This window comes from Macaca mulatta, chromosome 20 (assembly GCF_049350105.2).
Source record: "Macaca mulatta isolate MMU2019108-1 chromosome 20, T2T-MMU8v2.0, whole genome shotgun sequence".
Classification (NCBI taxonomy): Eukaryota; Metazoa; Chordata; class Mammalia; order Primates; family Cercopithecidae; genus Macaca; species Macaca mulatta.
In genome coordinates, this window is record NC_133425.1 from 63,250,429 (window position 1) to 63,265,310 (window position 14,882).

Genomic DNA, 14,882 nt, shown 5'->3' on the forward strand with positions numbered 1-14,882 from the left:
AAAAATACGAAAACAAAATTAGCCAGGTGTGGTGGTGGGCACCTGTAGTCCCAGCCACTCGGGAGGCTTAGGCAGGAGAATGGTGTGAACACGGGAGGCAGAGCTTGCAGTGAGCCGAGATCCCACCACTGCACTCCAGCCTGGGTGACACAGTGAGACTCTATCTCAAAAACAAAAACAAAAACAACAAAAAAGGAAAATGTGGTTCTAAAAGGAATCCCTCCTCACTTTTTAAATAAAAAGCTTGCATTTCAAACACAAAGTGACAGATATATGTACCTCTGGTCCTACTAATGGGACACCAGCAAAAGCTATCTGATCGAGCCGGGCGCGGTGGCTCACGCCTGTAATCCCAGCACTTTGGGAGGCCGAGACGGGTGGATCACGAGGTCAGGAGATCGAGACCATCCTGGCTAACACGGTGAAACCCCGTCTCTACTAAAAATACAAAAAAATTAGCTGGGTGAGGTGCCTGTAGTCCCAGCTACTTGGGAGGCTGAGGCAGGAGAATGGCGTGAACCCGGGAGGCGGAGCTTGCAGTGAGCCGAGATGGCGCCACCACACTCCAGCCTGGGCGACAGAGCAAGACTCCGTCTCAAAAAAAAAAAAAAAAGCTATCTGATCTAGCCAAATCCAGGGAAAGCACTTCATCTGCATATTCGGCCCAGGACCACTTATAACTTAAAGAACCGTATTTCAAATTAGCCACCACACCTGGAATTTTTTTTTTTTTTTTTACACAGAGTCTCACTCCGTCACCCAGGCTGGAGTCGAGTAGTACGATCTCAACTCACCACAACCTCCACCTCCTGGGTTCAAGCAAGTGGCTGGGACTACAGGTGCATGCCATCACGCCCCGCTAATCACACCTGGCTAATTTTTTGTATTTTTTGTAGAGACAGGGTTCCATCACGTTGCCCAGGCTGGTCTCAAACTCCTGGGCCCAAGCAATCCTCCTGCCTTGGCCTCCCAAATTGCTGACATTACAGGAATGAGCCATGGTGCCTGGCTAGAATCTTTTTTGGGAAGTGGAAAAGTGTACATTATAGAATTTACCATTTTAAACCATTTTTAGGTGTACAGTTCAGTGCACTAATACATTTGTATTGAGCAACCATCACCAACACCCACCTCCAGGACTACTTCATTCCATACTGAAACTCTGTATCCAGCTGAAATTAACCATTTTAAAGTGAACAATTCAGTATTGGCTGGGTGCAAAGCCTCATGCCTATAATCCCAGCACTTTGGGAGGCTGAGGTGGATTACTTGTGCCCAGGAGTTTCAGGCTATAGTGGGTTATGATCATGCCACTGCACTCCAGCCTGGGTGACAGAGCAAGACCCTGTCTCAAAAAAAAAAAAGAAAAAAAAAAAACCAAAAACTCCAAAAAACAAACCCCCACAATCCAGTGGCATTTAGGACATGCACTTTTGTTTGTTTGTTTTTTAAGACAGAGTCTTGATCTATCACCCAGGCTGGAATGCAGTGGGTTCGATCTTGGCTCACTGCAACTTCCACCTCCCAAGCTCTGAGGCTGAGGCGATTCTCCTGCCTCAGCCTCCTGACTAGCTGGGATTACAGTCATGCGCCATCACACCTGGCTAATTTTTTTGTATTTTTAGTAGAGACGGGGTTTCACCATGTTCCCCAGGCTGGTCTCAAACTCCTGACCTCAGCTTATCCGCCCACCTGGGCCTCCTGAAGTGCTGGGATTATAGGCATGAGTCACCGAGCCCATCCTAATTTTTTATTTTTTTGTAGAGATGGTGTCTCGCTGTGTTACCCAGGCTGGTCTCAAACTCCTGGCCTCAAGTGATCCTCTCGGCTCAGCCTCCCAAGGTGGTGGGATTATAAGCGTGAGCCACTGAGCCTGGTTTTTTAACAAAAAAGGTTTTTTTGTTTGTTTTAATTTTAATATAGAGACAGCATCTTACTATGTTGCCCAGGCTGGTCTTGAATTCCTGGCTTCAAGTGATCCTCCCACCTCGGCCACCCAAAACGCTGGGAGTATAGGTGTGAGACACCATGGCTGGCAAAATTGTTTTCTTAATTCCATTTTCAAGCCCAGCATCTCTTTTCCTCCTACTGTAGACATAAGTATACTGGGCTAAGAAAATGTCTACGTTAGGGGATGGTTTGTCAGCATAGCCCGGTATAGCATCCTGTACTGCTCGATTCTACCTGAAGTACACCTGCTCCTTTGTGAACCACTAAATTACACATGACTTGGGCTGCCTCTAAGTCCAGACCCCTGCCAATTCGTGCCTCTTATCTTCACTCTCTGTGACTGTGAAGCTTGGCTTGCCTCCTGTACTCTCACTGAGGTTCTGTTTTATCTTAACCATCTTTCTTTCTTTCTGATGGTAAACAGTGTCTGTGGCCACTCAGTCACCTCGCTTTCCTTTTCTACTTTCTCCATCTCTCTCTCTCTTTTTTTTTTTTTTTTTGAGATGGAGTCTCACTCTGTCACCTAGCTGGAGTGTAATCGTGCAATCTCGGCTCACTGCAACCTTCGCCGCCTCAGTTCAAGTGATTCTCCCGGCCTCAGCTTCCCAAGTAAATTGGATTACAGGCACGCACCACCATACCCAGCTAATTTTTGTATTTTTAGTAGAGACAGGGTTTCACCATGTTGGCCAGGCTGGTCTCGAACTCTTGACCTCAGGTGATCCACCCACCTTGACCTCCCAAAGTGCTGGGATTACAGATATGAGCCACTGAGCCTGGCCACCCTCTCTCTCTTTTCTCTGCTAATTCTGCCCTTACAGCCTTCTCTTCTAGTTTTCTTAGAAAACAGGTCAAGCACACAGTTATCTTCTACAATTTTCATGTCCTAGACTCCCTTCAGCTATTTTGGTCACTGTTTGCTTTTACAGGTGTTTTGGTTATTTATAAGTTATGGCTATTATAGGAGCTTGACAGTGTCAAGTATGCAGCATTAGATAAACAGTGAGATTCTACTTAAGGTTTTTTGTTTTGTTTTGTTTTTTGATACAGTCTCCTGTCACCCAGGCTGGAGTGCTGTAGCATGATCTTGGCTCACTGCAACCTCAGCCTCCCGAGTTCAAGTGATTATCCTGTCTCGGCCTTCCGAGTAGCTGGGATTACAGGCATGCGCCACCATACCTGGCTGATTTTTGTATTTTTAGTAGAGACAGGGTTTCGCTATGTTGGCCAGGCTGGTCTCGAATTCCTGACCTCAGGTGATCTGCCCGCCTCGGCCTCCCAAAGTGCTAAGATTACAGGCATGAGCCACCGTGCCAACCCAAATTTTGTTGGTCATTAATTACCAACTGTTACAGGGCTAAGGGAGTGAGACACAGTCCATGTCTTCTGTAAATTCATGACCAGGGCACACTTCTTCCACTCTCACACTGTTCCTTCTCACTCTAGTTGTATTTGGGTATATATAGGGACTATATATACCCACTACATAGGGAATTTTTTTTTTAAGCTCTGTTACGTATCTATGACCGACTTAGATGTCTCCTCTTCAAAAGCTGTGTAGGAATATGAGGATAATAATTTTGAGCCAATGTGAAGTGAAAAAAAAAATATGTAAGTATCGGTAGCTTAAAACAACAGAATGGACTAGAAAAAATTTTAATAACCTGTTTTATTGCCACTGACTCAAGAGGAAGCTTCATTAACACCCAAACACCCATAAAGGGGTACTGGCTGGTCCCCGAGGAAGCCAGATGGCATGAAGGCAGGCAGGCTTGCTGACTAGCTATTTCCTGCCCAAGCAGGCAGAGCTGGTTTTCCTTGTTTATTTCAGTGGTTACGCTTTCTCACCCCTAAAATTTCCCCACTCTTTGTCTTTAACATCCTTGCATATATCCTTCACATGCCTCCAAAGATCTCCACAAACCCAGTCCTGCCAAGGCCACATGCATTTCCCATCACCACATGCTGGTCAGAAATGAAGGGTGCCTTGGCAAGACAGGCTATATACAATTTCACAAGGCCTTGCCTGGGTTCAAATCCTGGCTCTGTCATTTACCAGCTGAGTGACCTCAGTAAGTCCCTTAGTCACTCTGTATCTCCATTTCCTCATCTGTAAAATGGGGAAATTTTATCTACCTCACAGGGGATTTAAGGATTGAGTTAATATTTGTAAAATACCTATAATTGGGCCTGGCCAATTAGATACGCATCAGCACATAGGGAATCTTTTTCTTAAAAAAAGATATCTATTAACCATCTGTGACTTAGATGTCTCTTCTTCAAAAGTTGGGTAGAAATACGAAGGTCATAATTCTGAGCTAATATGAAGTGAGTTTAATAGGCCAGCCAGTGTTTAGTCCGTCCCTGGGTCCATGCAACCCTGTTGTACAGATTAGAAAACATGCTCAAAGAGGCGAGGTAACTCTCCCAGGATTCCATGCCTGGCTGTGTGCATGACCTGCTGCAACCAGCATGAAACCTTGAGCAGGTTACTTTGCTTCTCTGAGCCTCTATAAAAACAAGAAAGAAAAACAGTCATTTTGTAACATGTGCATGTGTGGAGCAACTCTTCTTCCATCCTTCGTGATGAGTGTGAGCCAGGGAAGTTCCTTCCGCTGTCTGCCCTGGGGGGTGACTGTTTGCCTCTGATCCACTGTTCAAAACCAGTACTAACCTGTTCATACATCTCACCTTTCCTGAGGAGCTAACAAGGGAGCTGTGGGACATAAAAAGATTAAAAGTCCTAATTTCAGGGGTGACAAGTTAGCAAGGTGAGTAGGAGCCAGAGCTGGTGGCATAAAGTGTTAATCTCAGGAGTTTGGATTTTGACAGGTGGGTGTGCTCAGTATTCTTGGTCTGCTCCTCCTTCCCTACCTGATCCTCTCTGCCCCGCTTTTTGTCTCTGGAGTCAGGTCAGTCTCTAAAGGCCTGGGCTCCAGGTCCTCTGGCTTCCATATGAGTCCAGCCAAGAGAAAGAACCAGGAAGAGATCAGCGAGAAGGAAGAAAGGCCAAGGTGTTTATTCTCTGCCTTCTCTCCCTGCCAGGATGTGGTTCTGGCAGGAGTTGTGTTCCTTAACCAAGGTCACAGCTCCTTTGGAGGACCCCTCTCTCCCATGACCATAGCTTTTGCTAGGTTCCAGTGACACATCCCCACTCCATCATTGCACCTGGCGTGCTGACACTATCTTGCCAGTCCCTGGGTGCTCCACCATCCCTTGTATGTTTCCTTTACTACTCACACTATTGTGAATAATCCCTTCATTAAAGAGTTTTTAATTAACCCTTTGAGTACACTGTTTCCTGCCTAGACCTTGACTAATGTAGGTAAGCAATAAGAACCACTGAACTGTTTTTTTTTTCTTTTTTCTTTTTTTTTTTTTTTGAGATGGAGTCTTGCTCTGTCACCCAGGCTGGAGTGCAGTGGTGTGATCTCGGCTCACTGCAACCTCCGCTTCCCAGGTTCAAGCAATTCTCCTGCCTCAGCCTCCCGAGTAGCTGGGATTACAGGTGCCCGCCATCATGCCCAGCTAATTTTTGTATTTTTAGTAGAGACGGGGTTTTCCCATATTGGCCAGGCTGGTCTCGAACTCCTGACCTCTGGTGATCTGCCCGCATCGGCCTCCCAAAGTGTTGGGATTACAGGCGTGAGCCACTGCGCCTGGCCTGAATTTTTTTTCTTTAATTTGGCAGAAAGATGTAGGTAGGATAGAGTTTAGGAGACACTAGACACAGAGAACCAGTTAGGATATCAGGTAAGACATAAGAAGGGTCTAATGGAGTTCCCTCCATTTTAGAAATTAGAATGAAATGGAGCAGACAGTTATCACTAGGATTTGGGATTATCAGGGGGTGGGAGAGCCAAAAAAAACAAAAAAAACTGACCTATAGACCAACACCTCTCATAAACTTAGGCACAAAAATCCTCAATAAAATATTAGCAAATTAAATCTAGCAATGAGTTAAAAGGCAACACACTGGCCAGGTGTGGTGGCTCACATCTGTAATCCTAGCACTTTGGGAGGCCAAGGTGGGCAGATTACCTGAGATCAGGAGTTTGAGACAAGCCTGGCCAACATGGTGAAATCCTATCTCTACTGAAAATACAAAAATTAGCCAGGCATGGTGGCGTGTGCCTGTAATCCAAACTACCCAGGAGACTGAGGCAGGAGAATCGCTGGAACCAGGGAGGCAGAGGCTGCAGTGAGCTGATATTGCACCACTAGCACTCCAGCCTGGGTGACAGAGCAAGACTTCGTCTCTTAAAAAACAAAAAAAGGCCGGGCACAGTGGCTCACGCCTGTAATCCCAGAACTTTGTGAGGCCGAGGCAGGCAGATCATGAGGTCAGGAGATCGAGACCATCCTGGCTAACACAGTGAAACTCCGTCTCTACTAAAAAATACAAAAAATTGCCGGGCGTGGTGGCTCAAGCCTGTAATCCCAGCACTTTGGGAGGCCGAGACGGGTGGATCACGAGGTCAGGAGATCGAGACCATCCTGGCTAACACTGTGAAACCCCGTCTCTACTAAAAAATACAAAAAACTAGCCAGGCGAGGTGGCGGGCGCCTGTAGTCCCAGCTACTCGGGAGGCTGAGGCAGGAGAATGGCGTGAACCCGGGAGGCGGAGCTTGCAGTGAGCTGAGATCACGCCACTGCACTCCAGCCTGGACGACAGAGCAAGACTCCATCTCAGAAACAAACAAACAAAACAAAACAAAAAATCAATAATAAAAAATAAAATAAAATAAAATACACCATGACCAAGAGGGGTTTAATCCCAGGAATGCAAGGCTGACTCAACATTCTAAAACCAACTACTATTGGATAGCAGAATATGGGTTTTTTTTGTTTGTTTTGAGACAGTCTCACTCTGTCACCCAGACTGGAATGCAGTAGTGCGATCTCAGCTTACTGCAACCTCCGCCTCCTGGGTTCAGGTGATTCTCCTGCCTCAGCCACCTGAGTAGCTGGGACCACAGATGTGTACCACCACGCCTGGCTAATTTTTGTACATTTTGTAGAGAAGGGGTTTTGCCATGTTGGCCAGCCTGGTCTCGAACTCCAGGCCTCAAGCAATCTACCAGCCTCAGCCTCCCAAAGTGCTGGGATAACAGGAGCAAGCCACCGCTCCCAGCCTGGATAGCAAAATGTTTAACTGAAAAAAAAAAAAAGGCCAGGTGCAGTGGTTCACCTGTAATCCCAGTATTTTTGGAGGCCAAGGCAGATGGATTGCTTGAGGCCAGGAATTCAAGACCAGCCTGGTGAACATGGTGAAACCCTGTCTTTACAAAAAAACAAAAAAAAGCCAGGTGCAGTGGCACACACCTGTGGCTACTCAGGAGGCTAAGATGGGAGGAACACTTGAGCCCAGTAGGTGGAGGTTGCAGTGAGCCATGTTTGTACCACTACACTTCAGCATGGGCAACAAGAGCATGACCCTGCCTCAAAAAAATAAAAAATAGGCCAGATGCGGAGGCTCACACCTGTAATCTCAGCACTTCGGAAGGCTGAGGTGGGCAGATTGCCTGAGCTCAGGAGTTCACAACCAGCCTGGGCAACAAGGTAAAACCCCGTCTCTACTAAAACACAAAAAAAATTAGCCAGGCATGGCAGCACGTGCCTGTAATCCCAGCTACTTGGAAGACTGAGGCAGGAGAATTGCTTGAACCTGGGAGGCGGAGGTTGCAGTGAGCCGAGCTCGTACAACTGCACTCCAGCCTGGGCAACAGAGTGAGACTCCGTCTCGAAAAAAAAAAGATGTAAAAAAGTAATAAAATCAATTACTATAACTCACTATATTAATAGTCATTAGACAGCATTAATTAGAAATACAAATTAAGGCCGGGCACAGTGGCTCAAGCCTGTAATCCCAGCACTTTGGGAGGCTGAGGAGGGCAGATCACCTGAGGTCAGGAGTTCGAGACCAGCCTGGCCAACATGGTGAAACCCTGTCTCTACTAAAAATACAAAAATTAGCAAGGCATAGTGGCGGGTGCCTGGTAATCCCAGCTGCTCGGAAGGGTGAGACTGGAGAATTGTGTGAAGTCGGGTGGCAGAGGTTGCACTGAACCGAGACGGTGCCACTGCATTTCAGCCTGGGTGACAGAGCAAGACTGTCTCAAAAACAAACAAACAAACAAACAAAAAATTAAGGCTGGGTTCAGTGGCTCATGCCTGTAATCCCAGCACTTTGGGAGGCCAAGGCGGGCAGATCATCTGAGGTCAGGAGTTCGAGACCAGCCTGGACAACATGGTGAAATCCCGTTCCTACTAGAAAAAAAAAAAAAAAAAATTAGCCAGGTGTGGTGGTGCATGCCTGTAATCCCAGCTACTCAGGAGGCAGAGGCAGGAGAATCGCTTGAACCCAAGAGGCAGAGGTTATATTGAGCTAAGATTGCGCCATTGCACTCCAGCCTGGGCGACAGAGTGAGATTCTCTCTCTCAAAAAAAAAAAAAAAAAGAAAGAAAGAAAGAAAGAAACACAAATTAAAACGTATTAAATACACATTACAAGTCTGAAATTCAGAAAACCTGATATCAAATACTGGCAAGGGTAAGAAGCAACTATTCATTATTGATGAAAATGTAAAATAATATAGCCACTTTGGAAAAGTTTCCCATCTTACAAAGCTAAATAGATACCTATCATACAACCTAACAATCCTACTTCTAGGTTTAGTACTTAGCAAGAGAAATGAAAACTTATATTCACACAAAAACCTATACATGAATGTCTATAGCAGTTTTATTCATAACTGCCACATCCTGTAATCAACACAATATCAACACAAATATCCTTCAATTGGTGAATAGATGAACAGTAGTATATCAATGCCAATGGAAACTACTCAGTGATAAAAAGAACATACTACGGATGTATGCCACAATGAACAAATGCATTCTGCTAACTGAAAGATGTCCTACTCAAAGGCACCATACTGTGTGATCCCATTTAAATGCCATAATGGAAAAGCAAAACTATAGGGACAGAGAATAGATCAGTGGTTGTCAAGGGTTGGAACTGGGGCCAAGTGTAGACAACAAAGGGGCATGGGAAGTTTTGCGGGGTGATGAAACTGTTCTATATCTTGTCTAGAGTGGCGATTACATGAGAGCATTTGTCAAAACTGATAGCACAGAATATACAGAAAAAGGATAAACTTCACTATTCTGTAAACTATACTTCAATAAATATGACTGCCCCCACAAAAAAAAAAAAAAAAAAAAAAAAAGACCCTGAAGTTCTAAGCCTAAGTGACAGAAACTGCAGTGTCCTTAAGAGAAACATGGAACCCAAAAGGCCTGACTGTTGAGACTTTGGTGTGGAAGCTGAGATTTGTGAATTGTTTTTTCCCAGACTGCCCAAACATCATCTTACCTTCTGTGTATCTAGTCTGTAGAGCCCATGCTTCTGCCAAACTAGAGGCCACAACCCACTGGCTATCACAGGGGTGGGAGAAATCCAATCTGATAATTGTTTTTGTAAATAATTTTACAGGTATGACGGAACACAGTAGGTAATACTCCTTTTTTTTGGTTGCTTTTGTACCACCAACAGCAGAGCAGGTACAACAGAAGCCTATATGGCCCACACAGCTTAAAATATTTAAAATTTGGAGGCTGGTGCAGTAGCTCACACCTGTAATCCCAGTACTTTGAGAGGCTGAGGCAGGCGGATTGCTTGAGGCTAGGAGTTCAAGACCAACACATGAAACACTGTCTCTACTAAAAATACACAAATTAGCCAGGCTTCGGGGTGTGTACCTGTAATCCTAGCTACTCAGGAGGCGGAGGCAGAAGAACCACTTGAACCTGGGAGGCGGAGGTTGCAGTGAACAGAGATCACGTCACTGCACTCCAGCCTGGGCAACAGAGCGACTCTGTCTCAAAAAAAAAAAAAAAAAAAAAAAATTTACAATTTGGCCCTTTACAGAAAAGATTTGCTGACCCCTGCCCTACGCTCTGTTATAAGGCTCAGGAACTCCAAGTGACACAGTATCGTCATGAAGGTAGCCAGGATTTTTTTTAATTTTTTTTTTTTTTGAGATGGAGTCTCACTCTGTCGCCCAGTCCGGAGCACAGTGACACAATCTGAGCTCACTACAACCTCTGCCTCCCGGGTTCAAGTGATTCTCCTGCCTCAGCCTCCCAAGTAGCTGGGATCATAGGCGTATGCCACCATGCCTGGCTAATTTTTGTATTTTTAGTAGAGATGGGGTTTCACCATGTTGGCCAGGCTAGTATTGAACTCCTGACCTCAGATGATCTGCCTGCCTTGGCCTCCCAAAGTGCTGGGATTACAGGAGTGAGCCACTGAGCCCGGCCAGTAGCCAGGATTATAGTAAAAGAAGGATCACTCACTGTGTGTGAGAAATCAGATTCTGGGAATTTTGGAGTCAGTGGATAACTTTAGAGGTCACTTGCTCATTAGGCAGCTTGTATAGTGGTCAGACCCTCAGCAGAAGGTGCCTAAGAATCCTTCTTTCCTGCCAACAGTCTTTATAATGTTGGGTTTTTTTTTTTTTTTGAGACGGAGTCTCACTCTGTCGCCCAGGTTGAAGTGCAGTGGTGCCATCTCGGCTCACTGCAAGCTCCGCCTCCCGGGTTCATGCCAGGCTCCTGCCTCGGCCTCCCGAGTAGCTGGGACTAAAGGCGCCCACCACCACACCCAGCTAATTTTTTGTATTTTTTTTAGTAGAGATGGGGTTTCACCGTGTTAGCCAGGATGGTCTCGATCTCGTGACCTCACGATCTGCCCACCTTGGCCTTCCAAAGTGCTGGGATTACAGGCGTGAGCCACCAGCCCGGCCTAATGTTGGGGTTTTAAAGTGCAGAGTTAAAACCTATATTTCCTGGCCAGGCATGGTGGCTTATGCCCAAATCCCAGCACTCTGGGAGGCCAAGGCGGGTGGATCACCTGAGGTTGGGAGTTCCAGATCAGCCTGACCAACATGGTGAAACCCCATCTCTACTAAAAATACAAAATCAGCCAGGTGTGGTGGTGCATGCCTATAATCCCAGCTACTTGGGAGGCTGAGGAAGGCAAATCACTTGAACCCAGGAGGTGGAGGTTGTGGTGAGCCGAGATCACGCCATTGCACTCCGGCCTGGGCAACAAGAGCGAAATTCTGTCTCAAAAAAAAAAAAAAAAAACCCTGTATTTCCTAGCATTACTTGTAAAGAGGTGTGTCAAATGAGATAAATATAGAAGGTTTAGTTTGGTAGAATGTCTGGAAATGTTCTTTAAAGGAGGCAATCTCAACTGGCAGGAACTGTCACCCCTGCCCTTGTCTGTCTGGAATTACCACCAGGAGGTTACTTGAGGATAAAACACAATTTCTTGCAGATTTTGACACTGAAAAGATAAATCAGATGTTACCTGTACCCTCAAAGAACTCCATAGATCAGACAGGCACTTGAGCAAATCTATCATATGATATGACAGGCAGAGCAACAGAAACTTGCCTCTGGTGCAGAGAAGAGCACCATTAACTACAGGGGCTAGAGGCAGTGTACAGGCAGGAAAGACTTCCTGGAGGAGATGACATAACTCCGCATTACCCCTCTGCCCAGCCTCTGGCAATCACCATTCTACTTTCTGTCTCTGAATCTGACTACTCTAGGTACCTCACATAAGTGGAATCATACAGTATTTGTGCTTCTATGTCTGGCTGATTTCACTCAGCGTAATGTCCTCAAGGTTCATCCATGTTGTAGTATGTGTCAGATGTTCCTTCCTTTTATAAGGGCTGAATAATAATATTCCATCATGTGTAGATACCACATTTTGCTTATCCATTTACGTCAGTGAATGCTCGGGTTGCTTCTACATTTTACTATGTCCATAATGCTGCTATGAACTTGGGTGTACAAATTACAGTTTTTTGACCCCAAGTCCAGTACTTTAAATTTTCACTCTAATAAATTTCATTTAGTTTGAGTGACTGTTTACCGGCTGAGATAATTTTGGATATTTACTCACTGTCCCTACCACTTTTGTGTCAGCTGAAAATCAGATCAGCATAACAACACCTCTTTTTGAGTAAACATTACGTGCCCCGTGCTTTACAGGCATCATCTGATTTAACAATTATAACTTCCAGAGGCAGGTGCCATTATTATTATTATCTTCATTTTACATATGAGGAAATTGAGGCTGCCATCATTTTCTGGATTAGTGATTTCAAGTACAGTAATTTACAATTTCACAGAACTATACTAGCTCTCATTTCTCTTTTTGCCCAATGGGATGAGGGGCTACAAAAAACCCCCACAGCTCACATCTAAATAAATGATATTTATATTTGGCACTCCCCTCAAGGTTACCAATAATCCAGCAAGCATACTAAAAAAAACAAATTGTTACCAAGAGCACAGTCAGAACTGACCATGATATCCACAAGGCCAACAACCAGACGTGTATAGGCACCTGACATAGAGTTAGGCCTTAATAAATGTTAGATGATGATGTCCTTTATAAATCCACACATCTTGCAGTGTTTGCCAGTTCTCTTTCCAGGTGTTCAGGGATCATTTCTTTGATGAGATGTTCTCACATTGTTCTGAGGAATCACCAGCATCAGGCTCAAACATCACAGATGTTGTGTATCTCCCATCATCGGGCACCTGCCTCTGCTCCACAATGCCTCAACGCTTACTGACAGTAGTTTATGAAGTATATCATGGTCAGCTGCTACTTTTCTAAGACCCATGGGATGTAATTCAAATTGATCAGAGGAAACAAACCCACTGGGCACTGCGTAGTCTACCTTCCCTGCACCTGGTCCTTCCAGCTGGGTCTCTGATGAAAGAGAAATATAGGAGTTGAATAGTTGTTTTCCCTGCCATGGTATCCATTATTCATCCTAAATACCTCTCAGTACATTTTCAAGAATACTTTTGATCGCCTGCCAGTTTTTTTTTTCTTTTTTTTTCTTTTTTTAAACAGAATCCCACTTTGTTGCACAGGCTGGAATGCAGTGGCATGATCTCAGCTCACTGCAACCTTCGCCTCCCAGGTTCAAGCAATTCCCCTGCCTCAGCCTCCCAAGTAGCTGAGATTACAGGCATGTGCCACCACGCCCAGCTAAATTTTGTATTTTCAGTAGAGACGGGGTTTTGCCAAGTTGGCCAGGCTGGTCTCAAACTCCTGGCCTCAAGTGATCCACCTGCCTCAGCCCTGCAAAGTGCTGAGAACACAGGTGTAAGCCACTGTGCCCGGCCTATCTACAGGTTTTTTCAAGTGTCATTACTTGTTCTGGGATTGTGTCTCCCTGATCCTATTAGCAGCAGCGAGCTCTTCAGAAACTTATAGATGAATGGAACCTGGGTGGTTCCATCTAAGCTTTTTAAAAATGTACCATAATAGGCTGGGTGTGGTGGCTCATGCCTGTAATCCCAGCACTTTGGGAAGCCGAGGCAGGCAGATCACTTGAGGTCAGGAGTTCAAGACCAGCCTGGCCAACATGGTGATACTCTGTCTCTACTAAAAATACAAAAAATTAGCTGGGCACGGTGGCAGATGCCTGTAGTCCCAGCTACTCAGGAGGCTGAGGCACGAGAATCACTTGAACCCGGGAGGCGGAGGTTGCAGTGAGCCGAGATTGTGCCACTGCACTCCAGGCTGGGCAACAGAGTGAAACTCTTTTTTTTTTTTTTTGAGACGGAGTCTCGCTCTGTCACCCAGGCTGGAGTGCAGTGGCGCGATCTCGGCTCACTGCAAGCTCCGCCTCCTGGGTTCACACCATTTTTCTGCCTCAGCCTCCCGAGTAGCTGGGACTACAGGCACCCGCCACCACACCCGGCTAATTTTTTGTATTTTTAGTAGAGACGGGGTTTCACCGAGTTAGCCAGGATGGTCTATGATCTCCTGACCTTGTGATCTGCCCGCCTTGGACTCCCAAGAAACTCTGTCTTTTAAAAAAAGTGCCTGTTATAGTGTTTTCTCTGTGATTTTTTTTTTTTTTTTTGACATGGAGTCTTGCTCTGTCGCCCAGGCTGGAGTGCAGTGGGGAAATCATGGCTCACTGCAACCTCCGCCTCTGGGGTTCAAGCAATTCTCCTGCCTCCCAAGTAGCTGGGATTACAGACGTGTGCCACCACGCCCAGCTAATTTTTGTATTTTTTGTAGAGATGGGGTTTCACCACGTTGGCCAGGCTGGTCTTGAACTCCTAACCTTGTGAGATCTGCCTGCCTTGGCCTCCCAAAGTGTTAGGATTACAGGCATGAGTCACTGCGCCTGGCCTGACCATACTTTTTAAAATTACAAAATATGCTTTTTATGTCTCAGTGCCGGGTTTTTAAAAAGAACCATTAGAGACTTCTATAGACAAAGTTATAGCCTTGTAATACTATCTTTACCCTGCAAGTCACACAAATGCAGTAAACTGATTTTCAGCCAAAGCATTAAATCAATTCAATGGGGAAAAAAAATTCTTCTTAAGAAATGGTGTTGGAACAATTGGATATCCACATGGCAAACAATTAACCTTAACCCCTCTTATATGCAAAAATTAATTCAAGACAGATCAAAGACCTAAATGTAGAAGCCAGAACCATAAAGCTTCTAGAAAAATACATCAGAGAGTACTTTTTGAAATCATAGGGTAAGGATTTCTCAGACAGGACACCAAAAGCACTAACTAATTGAAAACTGGATTTCAAAATTTAAAACAATTTCTGCTCATTAAAAGACATCATTAAAAAAATGAAAAGGCAAGCCACAGGCTGGGAAAAAACATGAGCTGAACATATATGTAACAAAGGACTTGTCTGCAGAACTCCTACAAATTAACAATAAAAAGATGAACCACCCAATTAAAAAAATTGTCGCCGGGCACAGTAGCTCATGCCTGTAATCCCAGCACTTTGGAAGGCTGAGGTGGGCGGATCACAAGGTGAGGAGATCGAGACCACCTTGGCTAACACACG

At 45.2% G+C, this 14,882-nt stretch overlaps 1 protein-coding gene and 1 long non-coding RNA gene across 9 annotated transcripts in view; one reads left to right on the top strand and one right to left on the bottom strand.

Moving 5' to 3' along the window:
• GFOD2 (Gfo/Idh/MocA-like oxidoreductase domain containing 2) overlaps positions 1 to 14,882 on the bottom strand; it is a 53,546-nt gene that overhangs the window by 19,578 nt on the left and 19,086 nt on the right.
• Positions 1 to 14,882, top strand: part of LOC144337649 (uncharacterized) — a 32,224-nt gene that overhangs the window by 14,871 nt on the left and 2,471 nt on the right. The window lies entirely within an intron of this gene.